The sequence below is a fragment of the Fringilla coelebs genome (assembly GCF_963513975.1).
Source record: "Fringilla coelebs genome assembly, chromosome: 2".
NCBI lineage: Eukaryota > Metazoa > Chordata > Aves > Passeriformes > Fringillidae > Fringilla > Fringilla coelebs.
Window position 1 is genome coordinate 29,772,194 of NC_140029.1, and position 13,645 is coordinate 29,785,838.

Genomic DNA, 13,645 nt, shown 5'->3' on the forward strand with positions numbered 1-13,645 from the left:
AACACTCTACAAGAACCTTTTAACAACTATTGCTGGGAAACAGTGCTAATTATATCCATTGGAATAATAATGCCAATATAGGGTTCTACAGTGAAAAATACTGCATGCATTTCTGCATGTAACTTTGTGAGTGCATTTAGTTTTTTGCTCATGGAAAAAATCTTTTGGAGCACATGCAAATATTCAAATCCATTAGGAAACACTGAGTTTGGGGCATTCAGACTCCATTACTTGTAGGCAGGTGCATGGAGTTAGCACTGTATGTCTGACAAAAACAAAGGAGCAGCAGTGTTTAGAATAGGCAATAAGCAATAATAAGTAAGGAAATACAGACTTAAATTCCAATATGGGGTAACCAAAGCTATGGAAATGTTAATGAATTGTATTCAGCAGAGGTAAAGTCAGCAGGGAGGAAAACACCAGTACCTGGCTGTGACTTAATTGTTACTTTACAAGTGTTTATGTGCTCTGTATTTAATGAGAGCAGATTGGGGTCCAGGACTCAATTAAAAATACTATAAACAAAATAGAAGAGTACAAAGGCAAGGAGAAAGCATGATGAGCCCTCACTCTAGGGCATGACTGGGAAAACATCATACCATATATAAGAAGTCTCCAGATCTAAAGGAGCAACAACAAATGTTCAAAGGGATCATCTAATGACTCTGGAGTAGATTTGAGAGAGTCTGTGACACAAGGAGTACTGCAGCTGAGGAGAAGATAAGAAGACCCTTTATCTTAAAGGCTGAAGTCCCAACCACCAGACAGAAATTTGACATGGCTAGCAATATACATTTAGTGTTGAAAAGTATTTACTTCAAAAGTGTAGTGCACTCCACAGAATGTATGGATTCCCTCAGAGCTGACATTTTTCCTTTTTTAGTATTATAGGAGCATCAGTAGTGAACTGAAGACATGGTTCAAAGGGCATCATCTTCCAACAGGTCTCTCTCTGTGCTTCAAATAACTCACACATACACACAAATCAAGTCAAATAATCAGAAACATGAAGTGAGCAATAATGATTGATAACAGAAATGGAAATCAATTAATTACATGCCACTCTTTGAATTACACAATTAGGATTTAGATACTATGAAATCAGTGCCTGTAAATTCTGATAAGAAGGCAATTTTGTTGTCTCTTTTAGAGCCCCACAACCACCACGACAGCAGCGTTTCAAGCATTGTATTACTCCAGTAGGATGGAATTACCAACCACCTGCAAGTCGCTACCCTCGGCAAACAAGTTATTGTCACTTTTGATTCTGACTGTTAGCAGTATCACTGGTTTCATCTCACAAGACAGTTGGAGTCTGTTAATAAAGCCATTATAATTAAGATAATCAGTTGTTGCTTCTGTTTTGATTTAGCTGCAAGAAAACAATAGTTAGAGATGTCAACTTTCTCAAAACGGTCAAAATTGAGATGCATATTCAGAAGCAGAACCTGGACACCTGAGAAGACTGAAGTACTTGCAGAATTCAAGGTCCTTCAGCTAAACAGAGAGCTCCTAAATGTAGCTTTAAGGATAAGGATATCATCTACTTTTAGGAATTTATGTCTTCACATTTATCTTTGTTTGCTTTTATGGATGATGATTCTGTCTCCAAGATATATTTTTACCTGCAGGACTACCTTGTGACCACACTTTTGTGTTTTCAAAGGAAGAAAACTTTCACCTCTCAAAACACTTGTGCACGGACTCAGGAGTTCTCTCACACCCAAACCTGCCTCAGCAATCTCTGTTGTGGGATCTCCTCCTGTGATGGCCTCACACACCATTAACACCAAGGGGTAAGATGACCCTCGTTAGGAAAGGCCATGCTGTCATCAGCCTCAGGGCAGATGAGAGCTGTAGGCAAACTGAGTTCAGAGAGTTTTCAGGCTGTCAGCAAGGACAGTATGGGTGCTGGGTACTCATGATGAGATATCCAGTAAGATAACAATAACTGTTTCATTATTATGTTGTGTTTAAAACTATTCTCTCATTGTTCTTAATTAATGTTTGGGTTGCACATGTGGAAAATGCTATAAAAAGAAGCTCTCCACTATTATTTATTTCAGCCTGGATTTGTTACAATGCCTTGAGAAACTGTTCAGAGATGCTGCATAGTGATACTAATACATTATCCGCAGACCACCCCCCTACCCCCCCACTCCCATATTCTTGTATTTTACAACCTGCAATTGCATAGAATCACTTATTGCCAAGTGGTCATTTTCTCACATTTGTTATGACAACAGGATAAATGCCAACGTTTGTCAACATCTTGTAAATGATGAGCCTTAATGAGGCAATCTAGTGTTTCACCCCTCTGAGGAATCTCATAATAGGATGAGCAAAATATCAGGTTAAAGGAAGTGGGAGGTAATCCCAGGGGACAGACCTTTTCTTGTACAATATATTCCCCAAGGTTTTGCTTGGAGTGGGTTCTAGGATGCAGGCCAATTTGGCGTACCCCCTTGTACGAAATTTTAATTGTATTTTTATCAAATCCAGCAGAAATGCAGTCTGCATGTTGAATCTGTCAGTAAGCAGTGCCCTGGGAGAAAATAACAATATGAGCTTTGAGAACTTTCACCTAAAACATGAACTTAAAGTTACTCTTCCTAAGCTGAAGAGCACCTAATGTGCATTCTCTTGATCTGTCCTGCTTTTTTGATTTGTTTGTTTGGGTTGGTTTGTTTTTGGTTTTTTTTTTTGTTTTTTTTTTTACTTTGATTCCGTAAAATATATTTCTGCCTTTTGTGCTTGCTAATTTATTCCAGGAGGTTTCTCTGTTAAAAATGCAAGGCACATTTCAGTCCAGCATTTTCTTTTTAGTTATAAGCTAAAGTGGAAGAGAATTCTTTCATCTCCTCTGAGCTTTTTAAAGTGTTAGTTTTTTAATATATATGTATACTACTCTGCATTTCAGAATGCCATGCCTTAAAAACTTGAGTAAATAAAGTGTGTAAGAGGGCCCTACAAAGGTAATACTTAATTAGAACAAGACAGGTTTTTCAGAAATAAGTACTATCACTTCATGACTCTATAAATGATACTATAGATAATCAAGAGATATTGTGTTTTGATAACAAGAAACATATATAATTTAAATCCAGCCAATTTTCTAGCAGAATTAGAGTTCATTAGATTTTTTTTTAATATCTTGCAGGTTTGTTATTTATTTGGGTCAAACTAAAAACTCAAAGAATGTCAGAGATTTTATTTTGGAGAATTCAAAAATAAGGAAGCATTAAATGATAGCACTGTTTTGGCTTTTTAAAAAAACTCCTGGAAAATTACCCAATCAAGTCAACACATTCTAGTGGAATATATTGAATATGATTTAAATCATTCATTCAAAATGATGAAAATTTTAGAATTTCATTAATGTCTTGTAACTTCATTTCAATATTTTAAATATCATGTAGAAATACAGTAAGGCTAATAATTAAGTGCTTCTGTAAACTTGTATTCATGTTTTTTAAAACAGAAGTGTATGTGTGTGGATGTTGAAAAATTAATTTCTTTAAAGTCTCAGAAATGTCAATTCTTTGATTTTATTCTGGCTGAAAATAATTATGAAATTTCAATATTTCTTTTGGGACAGATATTTCAGATGTTACTACACCTCACTAAAAGTGGTGAGGGACCCACATTAATTCTCCAAGATATTTTGCTTCAGAGCACCCATTTCAATCTATAGGTTTTTTTTCTCACCATGTATCTTTCTTCCTCATAGTGCCCTTTGCATCTCCTGGGATCTTCTCTGCATCTACAGTGTCTTGAGAAAGGCAACGTATTGATATATTCTGATTTTCCCTTTTGCTGTTCATCTGCATACTGGAGACATGGTTTAATTGGATTGGATTGGCCATGACTGTGCCTTCTCCTGCCAACAGAACTGATGTTGCAGTCTTTTCCTACTAATTGTTTGTATAACAACTGCTAATGTTAGTCAGAACAACTGCAACTGGCTCTGGTTTGCATCTGCTTTGTTTTAATCATCATTTAAGAGTTAACTTGGAGTCCAAGTAAGGAAGGGAGACCCGCATTACACCTGTGCATTGCTAACAAGCCCCCAGAGCAGCATACTATTTTGAACTTTATTAGCCACTGAATTTTAAGCAGACCAAATTGTCAGTGTTTGCATTTGCAGGTTCCTTCACTGAGATTGTTTATATAAGTGAGAGGGAAAGACAGGGAATGCATGCAGGGAGAAGGACAGGCAGAGGTCAGTCCAACCATGAACCTAAGTGGAACAGAGTTTTCTGATTTTCGATGAGACAAATCGTGTGAGGAGACACAGACTTTGGTACTCTCCTTGAGGCAGAACAGATTTTGTGACTTGCAAAATTTATCCACTGAAGGCACACTGATAAAGGGCAGGTGAGTCAGGTATGTGGGGCTTTTGCAGATGAAGGGTGAGGAGTGGAAACAGTGCTAAAACTGATGCTACAAAAAACATCCATGCAGTAGTCAAGGACCTAAAATAGCTTTCATAGGTAATTAAATAAATTATTGGTTCCTTCCTTAACTTGGTATGATTCAGACGTAAATACATAGGAAAAAATTCATTTCTTGAGGCAAAAATCTAAATTTCAGATAAGAGTAAAGAGTTTTGATACAAATGAAAGCATGACACTGCAGAATGTACTATCTAAAGGCAGAACATACCCTTTAATCCCACTGTAGCTCCTTCTCCATTAAACAGAAGGGGCGAGATTTCAGGAATAATTTAGAAAGGAAGCTACAGTAAGACCTGGCCTTCTGACAGTCCTCCTCAATCTCTTCATAAGCAAAAAAGATAAAATATTTTTGGAAGGGGACCACTATGAACTACCAGTAACAGGCCACACAGCCTTTCTAGCACTCACACTTTCTTTTGCTGATATATCTATAAATCTTCTCTAATCTCATAAATGCAAAGTACTTTCACACATAAAATATGTATTTATAGTAAAGATTCAGGAGGAGGGAATAAAAGCAACTGGGATTTCAATTGAACCTATCATAAGTGCTACTTTCACTTTGGTAAAAGAAAATAATAAATAAATATTCAGCCATTCTTACATGATATCATATTGTATTTTCTTTATTTGAACTAAGGCAGGATGGAAAATGAAGAGTCTCTAGATTAACGCAGACTAAATGCACTTAAATTTATTCCTATATAAATTGTTTCCTAATATTCCTGAGACCTTTTCTCCCCTCCTTTTCCCTCCTGACCTTTCATTTCTTCATTAGTAAGGGCTGAAAATTAAACAATTAATAAGCATATTTTTAAGGAAACTCTTCATTATATATAACATTCTTCTGAACGATCAATATGAAATTATTGATTGACTAGGGAGCAATTACTAGCAAATAATACTAAATTGTGTTGAATTCAGTTAGCTGCACAGCCAAAGGATAGCACATTTCTGACAATGTATGGCAATTTGCATGTCCCCATCCAGAGGAAGATAGTTTAGAGAGAGGACATGTGGGAAGAATCACCTGCCCCACTCTCATCTGATGTGAGCATATTCTTCCTCTCCAAATGGAGCTTCATCATCTTGCATCAGTTGTGGCTCACTTGCAGGTTTCCTGCCTTCCTTAGGACACTTGGACAATTCTGCAAAAGTTCAATCTTCTTTTAAATGTGTAAATAATAAATAATAAAAAAAATAAACTGAAAAGAAGCTACAAAAATGCATTTTTATTGCTGTGTAATAGGTATCAAGCTTTTATAATGATCTGAAACAGCTGAAGAAATTATAATGCCAAATGTCTCTATTCCTTAGAAGTGATTGGATACACAATACACATAGTTACCCACGACAATGCAGCTGTATATAAGTGAAAGGTTTCTTGCTGAATGACTGTAAGCCAACACTTATAAAACTATACCATAGAAACCTTCTCCATAGCTCCTGCCTCATGTCCATGTTCCTGTTTCTCACCTGTAACCAGCATCAGCTCCTGTAAAGCTGTTGTGGTTTAATCCCAGACATCCACAAAGCCTCACAGAGCCACTCACCTACCCCCTCACCAGTGGGATTGGAGAGAGAATCAAAATGGTAAAAGCTGGAAATCTCTTGGGTTGAGATAGCAACAGTTTAATAATAAAGAAAGGGAAAGCTACACATACAAGCAAAGAAAACCAAGGAATTAATTCACTGCTTACCACGAGCAGGCAGGCGTTAAGCCATCTCCAGGAGAGCAGGGCCACATCATGTGTAACAATTACTTGGGAAAACAAGTGGCATTACTCCAAACACACCCCTTTCTCTGTATACCTTCCCTATACACTGAGTATGATGTCACAGGGTTTGAAATATCCCTCTGGTCAGTTAGGGTCAGCTGTACCAGCTGTGGCTCCTCCCAATTCCCCAGGGACCCCCAGTCTTCTCCCAACATGGCAGGGTGAAAAGCAGAAAAGGGTGTGAGCGTAACAAAACATCTCCAGTTATCAGCCCTATTCAAAATACAGCCCTGTGCTAGCCACTGGGAAGGAAATTAACTCTACTGCAGACAAATCCAGCACAACAACTGACCAAAAAGCCCTCATTGCAGCAGTGTCTTCAAACCATTGTTCAATTTCCCTAACACATGAAAATACCAAGAATCCTTAAAGAATATGGCCTCCAATAGCCTCCTTTTCTCAATGGTGAGTTCACTCAGGTTCTCCCTGTGAGATGTGATGCCTGCACATTCCTTCACTTCTCCATTGCAAATCTGGTCTCTCTTATGTTACAAACTTAGACATTTCCGACTGGTAAGGGAACACTGTTGGGAATATTAGCTAAAGAAGTCATGTCTTTATGTTTTTAAATTTGCAAAAGAAAGCCAGAGGACAGACCCTCACAGATCCACTTTCCACTGAGACAAAATTGTTAGGCATGAGTTGCTCCTAACAAATAATTCGATCAGGCTCTATCACCTCCTAGCGAGTCTCAAGTGACAACAAAAGGTGACAGTGTTGAATGATTCCACTTTCATCTATTCCACATGATTAAGGGGTTTAGTCTAACAAATTCCACTATATAAAAATAAGTATAAATTATGACAGAAAAGATGCAGCTTAGTCCCTGCATAAAGAGATTTGTTTGGGTTCTTTCCCCCTCACATAAATAGAGGTCTTTCTAGGAAGGTGAGTTTGTGTATACTTATCTTCAGTTAAGCTCATGAAGCTTGCAGGGAGGCTGTAAAGCTCTGTAAGCTCTTAAGACTGGACGGCACTACCCCATGAGCACAGCATTTAAAATCAGTGGAGACAGAGAACCCCTAAACATAACTCCCTTTAAATAGTCAGACCTTGTTAATCCAAGCTTAGTTTAACCAAATACCTGAGTATCTGAAATGCTTAAGTGGCAACCTGTCTCCAAGTCTGAATGTACCTTTGATTTGTTAATCTGATCGTACAGGTGGGGGTATCCTGTATGAAATGAAGTTTGCAAACAGCTTTGGATTAATCAGTCTTACATGCTACAAAACAAAGTAGATTCCTGCCACTGTATTTATCATCAGGAAGGGCTGGCACCCTCTCTCGCTGGCTGATTTATAGAATTGCACATTTGGCATGGCAGTATAGTATTCAGATGGCAGAGTCTTCTAATAAGGATGCACAATGAATGGAAATAAGTGGAATGTACCTGAAATTATGCACCTAACTTTTGAGTACAATATGTCCTGCTAGCTTTAAAAAATAAATAAATCTGTATTGGAATGCATTAAGTTTCTGGACAACTTGACCAATACATAGCAAATTTGTCACCTTTAAAAGATTCATTTGTGCTTATTTGGCCTCTTAGTCATGTGTTTATTCTGTTATGGTTCCAAGGAAATGCTATACATTAAATCTACTAGATTTTGATATAAGGCTGCTTGTCGTTCTGGTTCTATTCAAAGAATTTCTTATGTTTGATATCTACAGGACATTAATGCTGGGGCATCTGTCCATTTCCAAAAATGAGCTATCACACATCTGGCTGCTGGTAATAATTGCTTTACCAACGACTCCTTCTCTGAGTCAATAACCTCATTTGGACTGTAGTGGGACAGGTTTCGTGTACAGCCTAACTTACATTATCTAATTTTCTAGCTCTGTGTTTCTGTAGTATACATGAGACTGTCAGATAGATCCAGAGCCATGTAATTTGACTTCTTACCAGAATAAAATACATTTCTGAAGATGCAGTCTCATGTTCTTTTTCCAGAACAGGAAAATAATTTTTCTGTACATTTAATATTTTAACAAAATTCAAGCACTGGAATTAACAAAGGAAGGTTTGCTGTATTTCTTTCTTGCCTTGAATATACTCTGCATGTATATTTGCATACATATACAAATATTGTGCCTTCTTTTGGTGGCATGATTGTTGTCACCTGAGTTAAATGCAGTAATAATGCAGAAAAGCCTTGTGACATTGTCAGAGTATTAATTTGACAGGTAGACTATTTATAAAAGAATTCCTCCCCAAATAATGTTTTTCATATATTTTTCTTCTATCACATTTATGAGGTTCAAATGTTTCTCATTATGGAGAATTATTGCATTGAAACCATTGTCTTGACTACCACGTAGTAAAATAACACCACATAATTTAGACAGATAAGGCACTAGGCAAAAGTTTTATCTGCTTAATAGTATTAGGGTATCCTGGTGAACTCACTTGGATTTTTCAGAAGAGTGCAAATAACATAGGTTTTATGTTGTACCTACCATTATTACTGCCAAATGCACCACAACCACACGTGAAAATGCTTATGAGGAAGCAGAAGTGTCAATGTAACCATGGGAGGTGATCAAGACTCATCTGAGCAAAACTTTGGGCTTCCTGCTCTACTTTGCATTCTGGACATAAAATATAAATATTTTGATCATAGCGCTGTTTCTCTGAGGTCCTTTTTTGGGGTTTTTTTCTGTTTTGTTTTGTTATTATTGGTTTTGATGTTACCTAGCTCAAAATGCTTAGCAAGTTTACTTGGAAGACTGGAAGAGACACACTAGAACAGCCCGGAACAATTTTGTGCACTGGAACAGATTGCCCAGAGATGTTTTGAAGTCTCCCTCACTGGAGATACCCAAGAACCACCTGGATGCTATCCTGTGCCATGTGCTCTGGGATGACCCTGCCAGAGCAGGTTGGACCAAATGACTCACGGTGGTTCCTTCCAACCTGACCCATTCTGTGATTCTATGAAGCCTGAGGGTATTCTATAGTGCTAAGATCCTCAGAGCATCACTAACTCAGGCTGATAAATTTAGCCACTTTAGAATATCAGTATGTGGGTCAAACTCAGAAGTTACACGCAGAATCTACTGCACCCACTCTAAAAACTCTGCCCGTCTTTTCAGGTTGGGCACCCCCCTTACAAAACCAGTCATGTGGCTCTGAATTGAGCTGATTTAGGACCACATTTAATGTTTTATATTTGGGGTGTTTAAGGCTAGTGGTGATAACTAAGAATCATTTCTAACCAGCATTTATCTACTCCTTCCTGCTATGACTGCTTGCTATTCAGGAAATTTACTTGTTTAGGTCTTTGTCCCTCATTATGTTAGTTTTTGAGTCTGAAAAAGAATATTAGAGAAAATAACATTTTTCTGTTCTGATAGTATTGCTGTGACAAAAGTAGTAAAGATGTGAAACAAATGGCCATTGACATGACTGATTTTGTCTTCTTTGAAAACTTAATCTGCACTCATCCATTTTATTCCTTTTCATTCCACTGCCCACACTTCAGTCATTCATATCTTTGAGAGCCACATGGTGAGACTGGCACCTAAAGTGTAAGGTAGCCCCCAAAAGTAGATGTTTACACAAGCTGTTTTCTTTAAAGCAGCTACAGTGTACACCCACATCTGTGGTAAATTAAGGCAGTGTAAAGGAACTGGTCCTCTGCTCCTCCCTGAATGTTGTTTGCATGAGCATCTAATCTCTTTATCCACTTTTGCCCTCTGCTTTGCCCGAAAGCGAGCAATTGGTTTGATCCTGCTCTTTCCTGTTTGATGCAATACTCATCACATTCTGCCTGCCATGTCTCTGGCATTACCCATCTGTGATATTGATGCATGGGAACTAATTCCATTAACGAGCTTGCAGGCTGACAAAAGTCTTACACTGAAAACACATCTGCATTCTCCTTCCTCCTTCTCCATTGCATAAAACTCAAAGAATTGATCTTCAGGGCCTACCCTGCAACCTCATTGTTATTAGCAGCTTGATGACACACCCTATGTATCTGTTAGCACTGTTCTGTATCAGTGTCAACCAAAACACATAACTGATAATATCTGACACAACTAGGCAGGAATTCATAGCTTCACAAAAGACAGTGCGCTGCTTTATCATCCTGCTAGTAAAGTGGCTTGGGAAAACTTGTCTTGGGATGTAAAAGGAAATATGCTTGAATCATGGAATTCTTTGCCTAAAAATTACTATGCAATAGTGTGCACCTATTTGTCAAAGATACCAAGCTTCTGTGTGGCTATTGCTGAAACACAGAAACAGCTATTTTTAAGAACACGGTTCTTTAAGCTGACAAATCATCTCAATGCATATCACCTTCTGGAGCCAAGAATGCAAGTTCACTTTAGAAGGAGCTAATTGCACTGGAAATATAGCAGCGAGTAAAGAATCATCTCATTAAAAAAAGCCCATCCATTAAAATATTAGAGGACTTTGTCCCAGCCATGGAGCTGCAACCTACCCATCTGAGAAATTCTATATGCTCTTTTTTGCTATTCGTTATCCAAGAGATATGTTGCTATATGAGCAGCCAGTTGCCTAACAAGCAGAGAGGGGAAAACCAATTTTTGATGAAGTGGTCATTGAGGTTTGTGAAGAAATTAATTTTATTATATCCCTCAGGGCTATCAACATTGAAATAACTGCTGGAGTTACAATGAGGTTTGAAAAAAAGGACTTCCTGAACTTCCTGTGTGTGTCCTACTGATCCAACACATATCCTCATTCTGTGTCTGTAAATGTATTACCAAGATAGGATACTAGTCCATTGGCAGAAGGTAGAATACTCATGGATACAAACACTGGATGCATAGTGTGCAATGCCAAGATATTTTTTAAATGCTCCTTCTTTCAATAATGGCAAACCATAAACCCAAATCATTTGGATTAAAGCTCCACATCACTGTATAGCTAAAATTATTCTGGATTTTTCTGCTTGGTACACAGAGCTAGAGAAGGACTCTTTATTTGGATTGATTCCCTTTTTTTCACTTTTACTGGAGATCAGAAGTGTTGAAAAAGAAAGACATATATATGCATTAATGTAACTGAAAATCATGCAAGCACTACTTGGAAAACATTTTCCCTTATCCACTTTATGAAATTCTTAATGAATTTCTCATGTCTCCAGCACTGCAGATCAGGTGGCTGCTGATAATTTGGGATCCTTTGGTTTGTCTCCAAGAAATAGAACAGTATATTGTGCAGCTCATAGTTACTGAGAACAAGTTCTTGGCAGCTGAAATATGACCTTTCGGGTCTAAAATAAGTCTCTTAGAACTTCATCATGTTCTGTTATTGCCTCTTCTCTTTCAGTGCTATGAAATTCTTCTCAAAGTAATTCAGTCACCATTCTCTGATCTTCTTCAGTCTCATTTCCTTCTTTGTTTAACCTTACATTGATTACACTGTTCTTCTGCTTACATTTCTCTTCATTCTTCTATTCCTTTGTTGCTTCCTTCTTCTCAACTTCCTGCTCTTCTCATCACTATCAAAGTAACCTATCAAATTCAGAATTCTGTTACTCTGTTGGATGGTCTTCTATGTAACAGATTTATCTGTAGTTTTTCAGGCACAGTTGGAAGTTTTTCCTGAAGAAAGGAAAACAAGAAATTATAGAACACTTGTGTTCTGTATATTCCTTACATATGGTGCTGTACATGAAGAAGTTTTATCTCCAAAGACTGTTCTTTCTCTGGGTTTTCCATTTTTACCTACAGGCAGATCCCTATGTGTCAGACCTTCATTAAACAGGTGATGAGACAATTTTATCTTTAAAATTTACCAAGAAACTTTTCCACTCAGAAAAGAGGAGGAGAAAGAACGACAAGAAACAACACAGCTGACAGATAGGATCAATAGTGGATGTCTTGAAAATTTTCCACACCATTATTGCTTTAGGAGATTTCCACAGTTTCAGAAGTTTCCCGTTCTTCATGATAAGAAGCAGAAGGGCAGGCATTTATCTCTCCTGTACAATGGCCAGCAACAGAACTCAAGGGAACAGCATTGTTCTGTGTCACAAGGTCCTGATGCAGTCTGCTGACTGCGTGCAGTCTGTTGACTGTGTCAGGGAATCTTTAAATTGGGTATTAGAAAAAGGTCTGTCACCCAGAGGGGGATTGGGCCCTGGAACAGCCTCCCCAGGGAAGTGGTCTCAGCACCAAGCCTAACAGATTTCAAGAAGTGTTTGGACAATGCCCTCAGGCATATGGAGTGATTTTTAGGATTGTCCTGTCCACGGCAGGAGTTAGAACTGATGATACTTGTGGGTCTTTTCCAACTCAGCAATACTCTATGATTCTATGACTCTATGTCAAAATGGAAAGGAAAGCAATTAATCAAGCGTGCTATCATTCCAGCTATGCATCTATGAAGAGAAAAATCTTTACATGATAGATCAATTCTAGAAGGACAAGTTAAAAATACTAGGAAACTAAAACTGTCCTAACTTGTCCTGAATATATTAGACTACGAATTCTCTCCATTACAACCAGGCAAAAATTGTATTCTTTGTACACTTTGAATCAACATCAGGTCAGGACATTCAGGGAGATAGAAAGTTTCTTTATATAAATTCATGACATCTACTATTTTGACTGTTATATTTACAATCCTCTTACAAATGCAATTTACTTTTCTAGTATACTGAAGAGCTGGAGAGTATTGCTTGAAGTTGGGGCTTCATTAATTAATATAATTATTAACTTAAAACCCTCCATAGTTTTGAAGTTACTAGTAATAACTTAGAGAAAGGAAAAATGTGTTTGTGGATAATAACATCAGAGGCAACTGCAGCCAAATCAAGTAGAGAAAGCAGATATGTAAGAACCCACTTAAATATTTTGTAATAAGACTGAAGATGATTTACCTCCATCCTAGGCTTCTATCTTTTCTGTGCAGGAAAGCTCTTCTGCATTCCCTGAATGTGTGAATAGCTCCTAAGAGCTCTAGATAAATGTCTCCTTGGAGCTATATCATATTTGTGAAGAGATTTTCTTATATTTGTAGGTACTGTCTTCTGCTCATATTGCAGATCCATACTCTCAGCTATTCCTGATACGTTTTAGGTAGAGCTTCATTAACAAAAATTAAGTTCTTTCTTGCCCTTTCAAGGTCATATCTCAGGTGTGGATCCAAAGCAGCATCTGCACTTAGACATTCACATATATCTGCACCATTACTTTTAACCTGCAAAATTATTCAGTTAGCATAAATTTAACAATCATGCAAGCCAGCATATTGCTTCCACATTGTACTGGGTTTACATGGCAAGGCTTTAGCATTGGATGGTCTGCAGGTGTTGTATGTGAGACGCCAAATGGCTCCAAAATGGATTCCCTGTTGTCCAAAGCTAAGACCATAAGGGATGCTGGTAAATCCTCACATTTAAAAAAGGGCAGAAAATGCTGCATAACATC